This window comes from Amphiprion ocellaris, chromosome 5 (genome assembly GCF_022539595.1).
Source record: "Amphiprion ocellaris isolate individual 3 ecotype Okinawa chromosome 5, ASM2253959v1, whole genome shotgun sequence".
NCBI classification, from domain to species: Eukaryota; Metazoa; Chordata; class Actinopteri; family Pomacentridae; genus Amphiprion; species Amphiprion ocellaris.
The window spans coordinates 16,673,973-16,686,526 of NC_072770.1; the positions used below are offsets into that span (position 1 = coordinate 16,673,973).

Here is a 12,554-nt window from a genome sequence, read left to right on the forward strand (position 1 = left end):
TATTTGACATACTCAGCTAATATTTCACAGATACCATTATCTATACATGGGACAGACATATTAAGTTCCAGTAAGTTACAAAGGTGCTCTGTGGATGTGACCATTCTTTGTCGCCCAGCTGCTCCTCTCTCTGAGTGCACAGTTGCAATGTACTGATTCCTGTTTTCTTTTTCTGAGCTGATAAGATGGTGTAGCTGTGTCAGTGCATTTAAAATAGATGGGCAAACTTCTACTTGGTTGGATAAAGCATTTAAAAACACAAGTTCTTGTGTGCAAGTGAACTCTAAGAAGTCCAGATCCAGAGGCATGCGTCTGAGAATATGCTCCAAACGAGAACAAAGTCTCACATAAAGATGATTTAACAGTAGTTCCTAGAACAGAGAAAAACAAAGCTATATAATGCAAACCACCAATGGGAAAAATGACTTAACCTGACTGAAAGACTAGACTGCCTCATTAGACATTTCTTTTAGAACAAATTAAGAGGAGGTTACACATACTAAACAGGAAACGGTTGAAAAATGGGCTGCATTTATCTATCATTGCACAATAATTTGTTGCGTCCCGTATTGATTCAATACGGGACGCAAGTTGTTCCGTATTTTCATAAATGCCCCGTACACGTCTGTCACACACTCATCAAAACTGTCTAATGAACAAAATAAAACACAGCAAATATTAAGGGCAGCCAATTTCATCTTCGTAGGACCCTATGTAGCGAGGACCCGATGCCAGGTCCGGTGGACAGACTTCAGACGTCTCTGTGTGTCCGGTCCTGTCCGGTCCTGTCTCTGGTTGCCAGGATACAGACGCTGCTGCACCCGCACGTTTAAAAATGTCTACACCTGAAACTCCACCACGTCTAAAGAAGCAAAAACGTTTGCAAATGTACAGACTGGAGTGGGAAGAGTGGAACCCCTGGCATTGGGTACAAGGCAAACTGTGTTTTCTGTTGCTCATGGACTGGCTGAAGTAAGGCAGCATCAGGAGACAAACATGGAGGAAATATGAGAACAGAGAGAACCCAACCAGCAGGTCACAGTTTATCATCATCTAATCATCTCCTGAAGTCGATATGGTAAGTGGACATCATGATGAGATCAGCTAGATTTCCTACAGTATATGGCTGTGAATTTACCAGAGGATGCTTATAATAATGCTGATGTGGCCGTAGACTCTACACTATTTTAGTGACTCAGTAAATGCCAAAGTTGGTTATTATTTTTTAATGCTTTTTAGTTTTTAATAAACATTTATTTAATAACCTATATGTAATCAAACATGGCCTTTGCCTAAAAAGAATAATATTTCATTGCACAAGTAAAAGTATAGTAATTTTTAAAACTGTTCAAATTATTATGTCACTAAAAAAAAAAAAAAAAAAACACATCATAGTAATATGTCAATTAAAAAAGCCTATAGTATAGCATGTTCTCAACAAACGTCATAGTATAGCCTTTGGTCCAGAAAATGTCCATAGTTTAGCATGTTGCCCAACAAACGTCATAGTATAGCGTGTCGCTCTAAAAACGTCATAGAAAAGCCTTTAGTCCACAAAACGTTGTTTTGTCCTGACTGTCTGAAGTAGGTCAGGAGCAACACAAAAACGGTACAAACGCTGGTTTCCAGAGGGTTTGACGAGTATTTATTTGAAAGAGGAAGTTTACAACAACACAACATGTGAGGGGGTTAAAAGCAAATGGGTGTTAGTAAATAAAAATAAATCAACAGAACTAAAAGTGAACTTCATGTTGACATTGATGGGCATTCCAACCAGGAACAAAGTAAAAGATAATCAATACGAGAAAAAACCTCTTCCTGTTCACCTCTTAAAACCCAAAAACACACCGCAGTAGCACCCTAAACTAAAACTACTAATGGGTTCCCTGTTTTCCTTTGTGAACAATTCAAAGGTCCCTCTCTATCTCCCTACACATCCACCAACCACTGGAACACATCTCCAAAGTTCTGCCGGGCCAGCTCAGCTTCCCCTCAGAAGAAGTGCCACCACCTGCCAGATGAAGGAGCCTTTTGAGAGGCAGCTGGCATCGTGATTGGACTGTACTTTGGTCTGTTCCAATCCAGCTTCAGCTCCAGAGACGGCAGGCGGGACGAGTCAACGGAGGCCAGGTGGACGAAGGCATGCAGCTGAGTACAATCCAGAAAACAACAGAGGAGGAGTGCAGCGGCCCAGGGCCAGAACAAACAGAGTAAGTCTCTTAGAAAACATCATAGTATAGCCTTTGCTATGAAAAACCCCATAATATACATCCTAGATTGTACAAATAACAAGTCAAATGAAAGAGACATACATTGTAGAATTGTAGTAATTGTGGGCTGACTGATTTACTGATTATCAGTATTTTATTTTTTTTGCTGATTTATGGTAATAAATACATTTTAAAATGGTGCTACTTTGGCTCTGAACCTTAATCTACCTGTGGTCCCTCTGTCTTCTGGAGTGATTTGATTGGTTATACGTCACGAATAAAACTCCTTTAACTTAACATCTGTAAACAAAACAAAAATGTATCAACAAAGTTTTCTGTTAGAGTTTGTGTTTTTCTAAGTTTAACTCCAAGATTTTAAATATTTTCATTTACTGCAAATGAATATCTACTCCAAATGTTTCACTAATAATCATGATCAGCCTTAAAAACCCACAAAACACCCCTCTATACTGGACCACACTTAGTACAGTCTGGTTCCCCCTTCTATAAATCTGCTTGGAATCTTCCACTTCCTGTTTGTCAAAGTGGCCTTCTACCTGGACAGGTTTTGTTGGAGCTCATGCAACAAACATTTTGGGTAACTGCACTTTAATATGGATGGATGACACTGAATTAGAGTCTGTTTTAATGAGACTGAGTTAAGATGTGTAGCTCTGTCATTAAATAGGAAATTATTTCTCAGAATTCACAGAGAAAAGTCTGAAATGTTTGCTAGGTTAGCGTCCCACATGTTCTTTGGCTCAGCTAAAGCTAACTCTCTCCAACTTCTGGATCTCTTGAGTTGCTTGTTGTTAAAATATCTTGCTAGATTTGCTGAAGCTCAGAAAGTCTGAGATGTTTGTTCAAATTAAGCTCATTCTCAAGTCTTATCTGAACTGTCCTCTTTTGTTTGAACTTTCCCTACACTTAGGAGTTAATGACAGAGCAGCACATCCAGACTCAGTCTCATTTATGTAGAGATTAAACTTCAGTGTCATTCATTGATGTTAAAGTGCAGTTTTTCAAATGTTTGTTGCACATGCTCCCGACCAAACCAGTCCAGGTGGAAGACGATGTGAAGAGAAAGCTCCAGAGGATGAATATCACACATGTACGTTGGAAATAAATGTCCTTTAATTTGACATTGTCATGCAAAAGTTGGATTTCCCTGTAATGATGTTCAAATCTTTGTTGAGTGTTTTGTTGATGTTGGTTTCTAAATGTTTTTTGACACTCGGCCCCAAAGATTAAAACTTTTTACGGCTCACAAGCTGCAAAAATTCACACATTATCAACTATCTTTCTGACTAAACTAAGATAAAAAGTGAAAAACTGCCTGATTCCTGCATCATGAATGTAAATCTTTTTGGTTTTTATGATAGTAAACTGAATATATTTGGGTTTGACATTTTATAAACCAAAACAAGAAATGAATTAGTGGAGAAAACAATCAACAGATTAATGGTCAAAGAAAATGTGTTTTCCAACATGTATGGCTGAATTACTCCAACATTACAAGATACATACAATTTTAATTCAATTTTATTTATATAACGCCAGTTACAGGTCAAATTGTCTCAAGACGCTTTATTTTTCCATTTTCTGTCACATTTAAAATATGACAAAGTAAGAAATTTAAACCGCTTGACTAATCCAATTTATTATTTGGTTTTTAAGAGACTAATCGACAACTAAAATAACTTTCTCACTAAAACTAATAAACATGAGGTCAAATAGAAGGAACAGTTTTAAATACTGCAGTCCCACGATGACAAGAATAAAGTTTCTCAACAAAAACTAAATCTGCTGGTGGATTCCGATAAAGTCCTAATAAATGATAAAGTGTTATACTAAAGGTTTGTGGTGCTAAAAATGTCAAAGTAAAGATATGAAGTTGAACATCTGGATGGAGGTTGATAAAAAATTGACCTCCCTTAATTTCTCTGGAGCCGACTCCATGGATTTTATGGATGGTGGTTAAAGACCTGCTCTTCTAGTCGTCTTCCTTCTAGTCGCTGTAAAAAGTCAGTCCATCCTGGCCGACATCAACACCTCTTCATGACAACTTGTTCTGCCTCTGACCTGGTGGAAACTCCAGAAACTCGGGAAAACCCATGGAGACTCGAAGAACTCGTGGAGACTCGAAGAACTCGTCGGGCGGGGGAAGGTGTGGTGGGAGGTGGGGGAGTAGAGGGGGGAGGCCGCCACCCACCTCCCCGCCTACTCTCCACCCAGACTCCGCCTTGGCTCCACCCATGTGGTCACTTCGGAAACTACGATGCCAAAGGGACGACGAATTTATTTCTTTTTATCTGATCTGTAGCTCAGTGAGTTAAGGATTTGCCTATGGAGCTGCAGGTCGCTGGTTCAAGACCAGACCCTTCTTGAATTTTTTCAAAATCCTGACAAAGACAAACAAAGAAAAATGCCGGTGGTGGGTCTTGAACCTGCGACCTTCCACTTGGTAGTCTGTCTTCTTATCCCCTGAGCTACCTGCTCAGATACTAATTCTTCTTTTTTTTGCGCATTTGTCATCTATTTTTTGTTGTTTTCGAGTTTTTTTTTTAACTCGAGTCTCGACTCGACCGTTTTTCTCAGGAGGTTGGACTTCAGCGTTTGTGCTGGAGGGTGGAACCCTCAGTTCCAAGACTTTCCAAAGCCTCCACACCTCCCGAGTCCTCAGGACCTGAGCTTTCACACAGTCTGAGGGCTGAAATTCTCTAAGTCCCACAGTAGTTCTCTGTTAGATTGAACTTTCAGACAGTCCAAGGACTGATATCTTCTAAGTTCCTGAGTAGTTCTCTGTTAGTTTGAACCTTTAGACAGTCTGAGGACTGAAATCTTAGAAGTTTCTCAGTACTTCTCTGTTAGTTTGAACTTTCTGGTTAACAGAAGCCTTAAAACTTGTGACCATCAGTCTTGATTTCACATTTAGACCATCCATCTGAGTTCTTCTCAGACCTTCACCTGTGGGTTTTTTAGAAATCCTGAACAAACTTTGATTCTCTTCACTGAACAGTAAAGTTTGTGGAGATCAGAAGGTAACATTAGTTTGATAAATGCCTTCAACTACTAGTAGACTTTATCTGGAAAGCAGTTTTCTGAAATGAGTTCTTAGTAAATCTGTCCACAATGAAACCAAGAACATAGAAAGAGGAAATGTTTGAAGAAACAACTTGATGTTTTCATTTCAGACTAGAAAACGCTTTCAGAACTTTATCTGTTTTTGCTCTTTTTGATCGTTTTATTGTCTCTTCTGTTTAACTTGATCTTCTAAAGTTTAACTGGTGTCTTTTCAAATGTTTTGTCTTTAGTTTGATTCTTCTTAAATGTTTAGTTTTGCTCTTTTCTCACCTTTTATTCTTTTCTAATGTCTGATTCAATTTCCAAATGTTTTGTCTTTTTAATGTTTGTTTTTTCAAATGTTTTATCGGCTTGTTTGAAAAATTTCCTTTTCTTTCCCTGTGTTTAATTTTTCGATTAAATCTTTAAGGCTTTTCTTTTTAAATGTTTTACCACCTTTTAATGGTTAATTTTCTTTTTAAATGCTTCATTGTATTTTCTGTTTAATTCCTATTTAAAGTTTTATTGTCTTTAAGATTTAATTTTCCAATTAAACACTTAATTTTTAATTCAATGTTTTGTATTTTTAAAGGTTTAATAATCTAATGTTTTGTATTTTTCAAAAAATGTGTAATATTCTTGTTTAGTTTTATTTTTTAAATGTTTAATTATCTAAAATATTTAATCTTCAATGTTTCATATTTTTGTTTAATAAATTTTGTTTAATTTCATAATTATGTTTTGTATCTTCTGTTTATTTAATTATTTTGTCTGTTTAATATAATTTAATTGTATTTAATGTTTAATTTTCTTTTTAAAAGTTTTGTTGTATTAAATGTTTTTTTCCTTTGATTTAATTGCTTTTTTAAAATGTAGTTTATTTCTTTAATCTTTTTTTCTGTCAAGATTTTAACCTCAACCTTAGAAATGAAACAAACCCTTAAATCACAATGAAAATACTTCTGTTGTCACAATCATGAGTTAGTCAATTATTCAGTTTATCAGTTGAGCTTTATTTGTTTAGCACCTTTTACACAGATGACAAAACTGTGAAAAAAGAGAAAAAACTATGCTAAAACTATGATTAAAACAAAAAACATATTTTTAAAAAAAGATTTAACGTGGTAATAAAATCTGTTGTGTCCAGGGGATGGAGGGAGTTTATTGAAGTCTTCTTGGGCTCACATGGGAAATCATTTAAAATATAAACTTGATATTCAGTCTAAGGAAACTGCAGAATGACAGAAGAACCAACAATATCTCCTGTTTTCTCCTTTAATGAGTCGACTCTTCTTGTGCTTTCAGACCAAAGAACTACAGACTCTTCACAACCTGCTCAAACTCTTGGTACAGGACCTCACCACACGGGTCAAGAAGGTTTCCATCTCATTTCTACTCTGAAGCTCACCTTCTCCTGCTCAAACTGCTGACAAATGTTTCTGCTGCTCTAAAGTCTGGTCTCCAGAACTTCCTAAAAACTCTCAAAGTCTCTTCTGCTGCAGGTTGCTTTGTAGAACTGTTCCCGAAAACCTCACTAAACCACATGGAGGGGCCTCAAGATAGTCGTCCAAATGAAACCATACAAAAACCAAACTAGCACAACCCAAACACTAAAGTCTCCTGCAGCCTACCAGAGAACCTCTGAGAACAGAGAATCAGGACAGGAACTCTTACCTTCTGGACAACAAACGCTGGTTCACAAACAAGAATTCAGAATGTGTCTGACCAAAAACCTCTAAAGACTCACTACAGCCAAGATAAAGACACAACTCAGCTGCACCAAATCCACTAATCACTGCACACATTAGCACCATGTGCTAACCGTGGCTAAAGAACCACATTTACCAAGACAACTATCCAGTACAAAGCCCTAAAACACACCAAGAAACACATTAAAGATGATTTTACTGCTGGAAGCTGCAAGTCAACGCCTAAAGAACTAAAGCAACTGAGCCAAACCCGGTTCAGTGCTGAAGGGAAGCAGAGGAAATGTTTGTCTGCAGCCACATAAAGCAGGAAGATAGTGAGCTGCTCAGGTGTTCCTGATAACACCAAGCAGACACCTGGACAGCCAATAGGAACACAGCTTACTGGAAGTCCAGAGGGTTGGGTTAGTGAAGGAAATTTAGTTTAAAGTTGAGGCAGAAAGTTAACAAAGAAAGTTGAAAACCACCTTCTGATCCCTGAAATCTCTGAGTTTTCACACAAAGAACACCTGAACATGTCAAACTGGTTCCATAGTAGAACCATCATTGTAAAAACGTCATAGTATGGTGTGTTGCTCAAAAAACATTAGGACCCGGCTGTCTAGGGTCGCCGAGGAGCAACACAAAAACAGGTGGTATATTCCACCCAACATCCTTGAACATAAACTTAAAAAGTTCATTCAAAGGAATATTCCACCCAAAATCCTTCAATGTAGACCAAAAAATCTTGGTGTAAAGGAGTAGTCCACCTTAAATGTAGAGCTAAAGGATGGTTTGGAGTAATATTCTACTCTAAAATCTTCCAATGTAGACCTAAAAGGTTGATCTGATGGTATATTCTAGTCAACATCTTGGAACATTTACCTAAAAGGTTGGTTTAATGGTATATTCCCAGAAGAACCCTTGAACATTGGGCTTAATGGTATATTCCACCCAAAATACTTGTACATATACGAAGAAGTCAGTGTAAAGGAAATGTAGACCTAAAAGGATTGTTTAAAGGAATATTTAAATGATTATTTTCATTTTTTAATAATCTGTTATCAGTCAGAACCTTGGCAAACTTATTTTCATCAGTTTTTCAGTGGAAGTCACAAATAAAGGCGCTCTTGGTTTTTCCCGGCGTTACTGAGTCCAAAGCTGCTGTTTCAACACGGAACGTTCACATGCATCCACAAACCTCTCAGCACTAAAAGACCCACAGACAGGCGGCCGGCTGGACCGAGGCTCGGTGGCGTCCTCAGACCCACAAGTCGGGGAGTCGCTGAACTTGTTGGTCCAGTTTGAAGGCCTCCATGTGGTCCAGTAGAAGTCCACGTAGTCGGTGTTGGCTTTGAACCACAGCGACTGGCCGCCATCAGGTGGACCGGCTCGTCCTCGTAGGGCTCCTCCTGTAGCCTTGAGGGAACCACAGGAACATTCAGTAGCTGTTGGAGTTCTTCCTGTCAGGCTTGTGGTAGAACGGCTCTGAAGTATCTTGTACTTGTCTTATCTGGAACAATCTAACAGCCTAAACTGTTAACAGCGGTGTAAAGAAGCAAACACACAGGCATAGATTAGGACTCAAACTAGATTTATTTTAGAAAACAAATCAGCTTAGAGGCATTTGTTCACACGTGGCTGAATAGGAGGCCGTCCAATGAGATTTGAGGTCTTCACTCTGTAGGTTGTTTGTTCGGTGAGACTCTTGGACCTCCATCAGCTGACATGGATGTTTGATGGTCTTCTTCTCTAGTGCCAGATGATTCATCCATGAATTCAGCAGCTACAGACTGAAATGAAGCTCATGCTGCCGTTATTGAATTCCTGTTCCAGATCAAATGTTCAGAGCTCACCTTGAATGCAGCCGTCTGCTGTCTGATAGTTTTTCTCATTGTAGTCTTCAATAAAGTCTTGGGATGTGGAAGGATGTGGTGAGACTCTTTCTCAGTCGCTGCAGACGTCCCTCATTGTGCATCTCCAGAGAAGAAACAGAAAAACTGGTCACTGCTTCAGCATCACAAACACTCTCCAGCACTGTTCCCTCTAAGCTGTGCATGTGCGCAATTGCGCACTGCTGACACGGTCTCCGCGCACAGAAAATCTGCGCTGCGCACAAAAAAAAAATCCAACCTAAATTGTAAATAAAATAAACACGTAACAATTCATTCTGTGCCATTTTTCAATGTGAGTCAGTGAGCGACCGGTGACTGGCTGCTGCAGCCAATGATGCGATTCACATACGTATTTACCATAGACTGTATATAATGGTATTTACGCAGCTAATCAACGTCAGGCGTCCTTATGTGCAGCCACTGTTGTTCTCATAGATATGAATGAGTAGATAGGACACGCCCCTTTGAGCTGCATGCTATGGCGAGGCTAAGCTAGTGGGGGCAAAGTTTCAGTGCATTCCGTTGATGGAGACAGCGTGAAAACAGAAACGAGTATGCCGGCTCACTGTGCTGCATACAGTTACACACTGCGTCATACGATTGAGACAGTCTGAGGACTGAAATGTTTGAAGAAACAACTTGATGTTTTCATTTCAGACTAGAAAACGCTTCAAGACCTTTATCTGTTTTTGCTCTTTTTGATTGTTTTATTGTCTCTTCTGTTTAATTTGATCTTCTAAAGTCTAACTGGTGTCTTTTGAAATGTTTCGTCTTTAGTTTGATTCTTCTTAAACGTTTAGTTTTGCTCTTTTCTCACCTTTTATTCTTTTCTAATGTCTGATTTGATTTCCAAATGTTTTGTCTTTTTAATGTTTGTTTTTTTAAATGCTTTATCGGCTTGTTTGAGTTTCTTTTTCTTTCCCAATATTTAATGTTTCGATTAAATCTTTAAGGTTTTTCTTTTTAAATGTTTTACCACCTTTTAATGTTTAATTTTCTTTTTAAATGCTTCATTGTATTTTCTGTGTAATTCCTATTTCTGTGTAATTTCCTATTTAAGATGTAATTTTCTAATTAAACATTTAATTTGTAATTAAATGTTTTGTCTTTTTAAAGGTTTAATAATCTAATTAAATGTTTTGTCTTTTTAAAGGTTTAATGATCCAATTAAATGTTTTGCATTTTTTAAAATGTTTAACATTCTTCTTGTTTAATTGTATTTTTTAAATGTTTAATTCTGGAAAATATTTTATCTGTAATTTTGAATATTTGTATTTTAAAACAAACATTTAAGAAACATGAGAACAGAGAGAATCCAACCAGTAGGTCACAGTTTATCATCCCCCAGTCATCTCCTGAAGTCCATATGGTGAGAGACATCAGTATCTGGTTGTTCATTTACCAGAGGATGCTTATAATCATGCTGATGTGGTCTGTACTCTACAATATTTTAGTGACTCAATAAATGCCTAAGTCAATCCGCCCGGCCAGCAGGCAGATGGGTCCCCCCACATTAGAGCCGGGCTTCTGCTCGAGGTTTTTTTCCCTGTTAAAAGGGTGTTTTCCTTGCCACTGTCGCCTTTTGGCTTGCTCTGGGGGTCAGGCATATTGGTTCTGTAAAGCGTCTCAAGACAATTTGACTGTAATTGGTGCTATATAAATAAAATTGAATTGAATTGTTTTATTTAAAATGCTTTTTAGTTTTTAATAAACATTTAACAGCCTATATGTAATCAATAAATGGCCTTTGCATATCTTAAGAAAAATTCACTCAGAACTCTGATATGTTAACAGTACTAAATAAATCAATAAATACATGCATACACACAAAAATAAGTTAATACATTAACTGTGTTAAGATAAGATTTAGATTTAAAAAAAAGTTGTTTATGTTTTTGCAGAATCCAGTATTACTCACTGGTTGGTCATTACATTTTGTTAGTTTGATTTCACTGTTTAAAATGATGCCACCTCTTTTCAGACAGAACCTGTGATAATAAAACAATACAAAATTTTTAGGTCCGTGTTAATAAAGCACTTAAAGCTTTAAGTATGGCTAAATGCTTTTTTCAAAATTAAATATATCACTCCATAGGTGGTAGTGGCCCCAAGTTCAGTAAAGTTGGAAAGATATTCAGATTCACACTTCTAGCATCAATAACTCGTTAGATATAGGTTGTCAAAACATAAACGGTGCCTCTTTCCCACCGTTGTAAGGTAGACAATGTGCTACAAGCCCAGTTTTATCAAAAGTAGCTGTCTTTCAAGCTACAGGAATAACATTGGTGTCTATGGAGTGAACAGGGTCCGTCTGCAATTTGCAAAACCGCTGCAACAGTAAAGAGAGACAAATATTCAATAACTTCACTCTTATACATTGTAGTGTCACTAAAATCACTGCAGCCTTCAACTGGCTCCTGTTGACAAAGTGTTTTAACAGAAATGTAAATGCTGTAATTTGATTCTTTTAATGAACCATGTAACTTGAATGGATGTGATGCTGGTGTGACCACAGTGCACACGTCTGATGTTGCTCACAGTGGTCCAAGGGACGCTCAGGGAGTTTGTGTGTTTGCTCAGACTCAGGAAAAATTACAGGGAACATTGCTCTCCAGCACTGAGAGTGTTTTAGGAATTCATTCATTGTGTTGTGAACTTTGAAGGAGCAGAAACTTTACAGCTGCCAAAGATATGAGCTCCAATTCTGGATGTTTTAGGAAATGAAGTTCATCAAATGAACACTTGATTTTTGCTGATAACGCTCATTAAATTACTGAAGAAATCTAACATAAAAACCTGTAAACTCTCAGGCAGCTTTTGTTAAAGTTTGTCTATAATTCTATCATCATGTTCTGGAACCAGGACTCTGCAGAAGTTCCTTCAATCAGATACTTGTGTGTTTCTATTTGAGGCCTCAGGTTTGAACATACAGCAGAGGATTAGAAAGGAGTGATTTTAATATTTAAATCAGTCCAGTAAATGTTTGGCGTGAAAATTATTAAAATTTTGATTTAGATAGATTTATGTCAAAGAATATTGTAGAGTCTCACTTAAATATATCCAAATGAGTTCAGTGTATTTACATTTTATAGAATATTTGATTTCTTAATCTTAATACTGTAGATTCTGACCCTAAATATTATAATAATGATGTAAATCTAAATAATAAATAATATTGTAGTGCAGAGACATTAAATTTAATCAGTTAAACTTACATAATAAATATCACTGTACAATCTTAACCTGAACATTCATATTATTGAGGTAAATTTACATATATCATGATATTCTAGTCTTAACTGGAATATGTCTAACATTAATCTTTTTGTATTGTGCTGATAAAAAACAATAACCCGACTTTCAGATAATATTTATTCATTGTGTATTGGCTAGTACAGAAATATTAGTACAGAATAATATCTCTTGTTTTATGTGTGATAATTGGCAGTAAACATTCTAAGAAGTGGAAATTGACAGGGTTGTAATAGTGCTGTTCTTGCACAATATTTGTCACTTAATTGCCCTCAGGATGCTGTCGTTGAGCTACCAGTTTTACAGAACAGGCAGATGTTGCAGCTAATGATGTTGTAATTCACATAAACAAGGAAACAAGTCCATCATAATTTGAATAACAGTCCAAAATGAAAAGGTCATATACAGCTTTCCTATTGGGTTAAAGAGCCAAAAAAAAAAAAAACCAT

At 37.0% G+C, this 12,554-nt stretch overlaps 2 long non-coding RNA genes across 2 annotated transcripts; one reads left to right on the forward strand and one right to left on the reverse strand.

Annotated features, from left to right (window-relative positions):
* The first annotated feature begins 790 nt into the window (after window positions 1-790).
* On the forward strand, window positions 791-8,592 carry LOC129348876 (uncharacterized). Its single transcript, XR_008601610.1, has 3 exons — window positions 791-1,078; window positions 1,914-2,210; window positions 6,579-8,592. It is a non-coding gene; the product is annotated as an uncharacterized LOC129348876 (long non-coding RNA).
* A 111-nt stretch (window positions 8,593-8,703) lies between these two features.
* On the reverse strand, window positions 8,704-8,871 carry LOC129348878 (uncharacterized). Its single transcript, XR_008601612.1, has 2 exons — window positions 8,815-8,871; window positions 8,704-8,751 (listed from the first exon to the last, which is right to left on the reverse strand). It is a non-coding gene; the product is annotated as an uncharacterized LOC129348878 (long non-coding RNA).
* Between the last annotated feature and the right edge of the window lie 3,683 nt (window positions 8,872-12,554).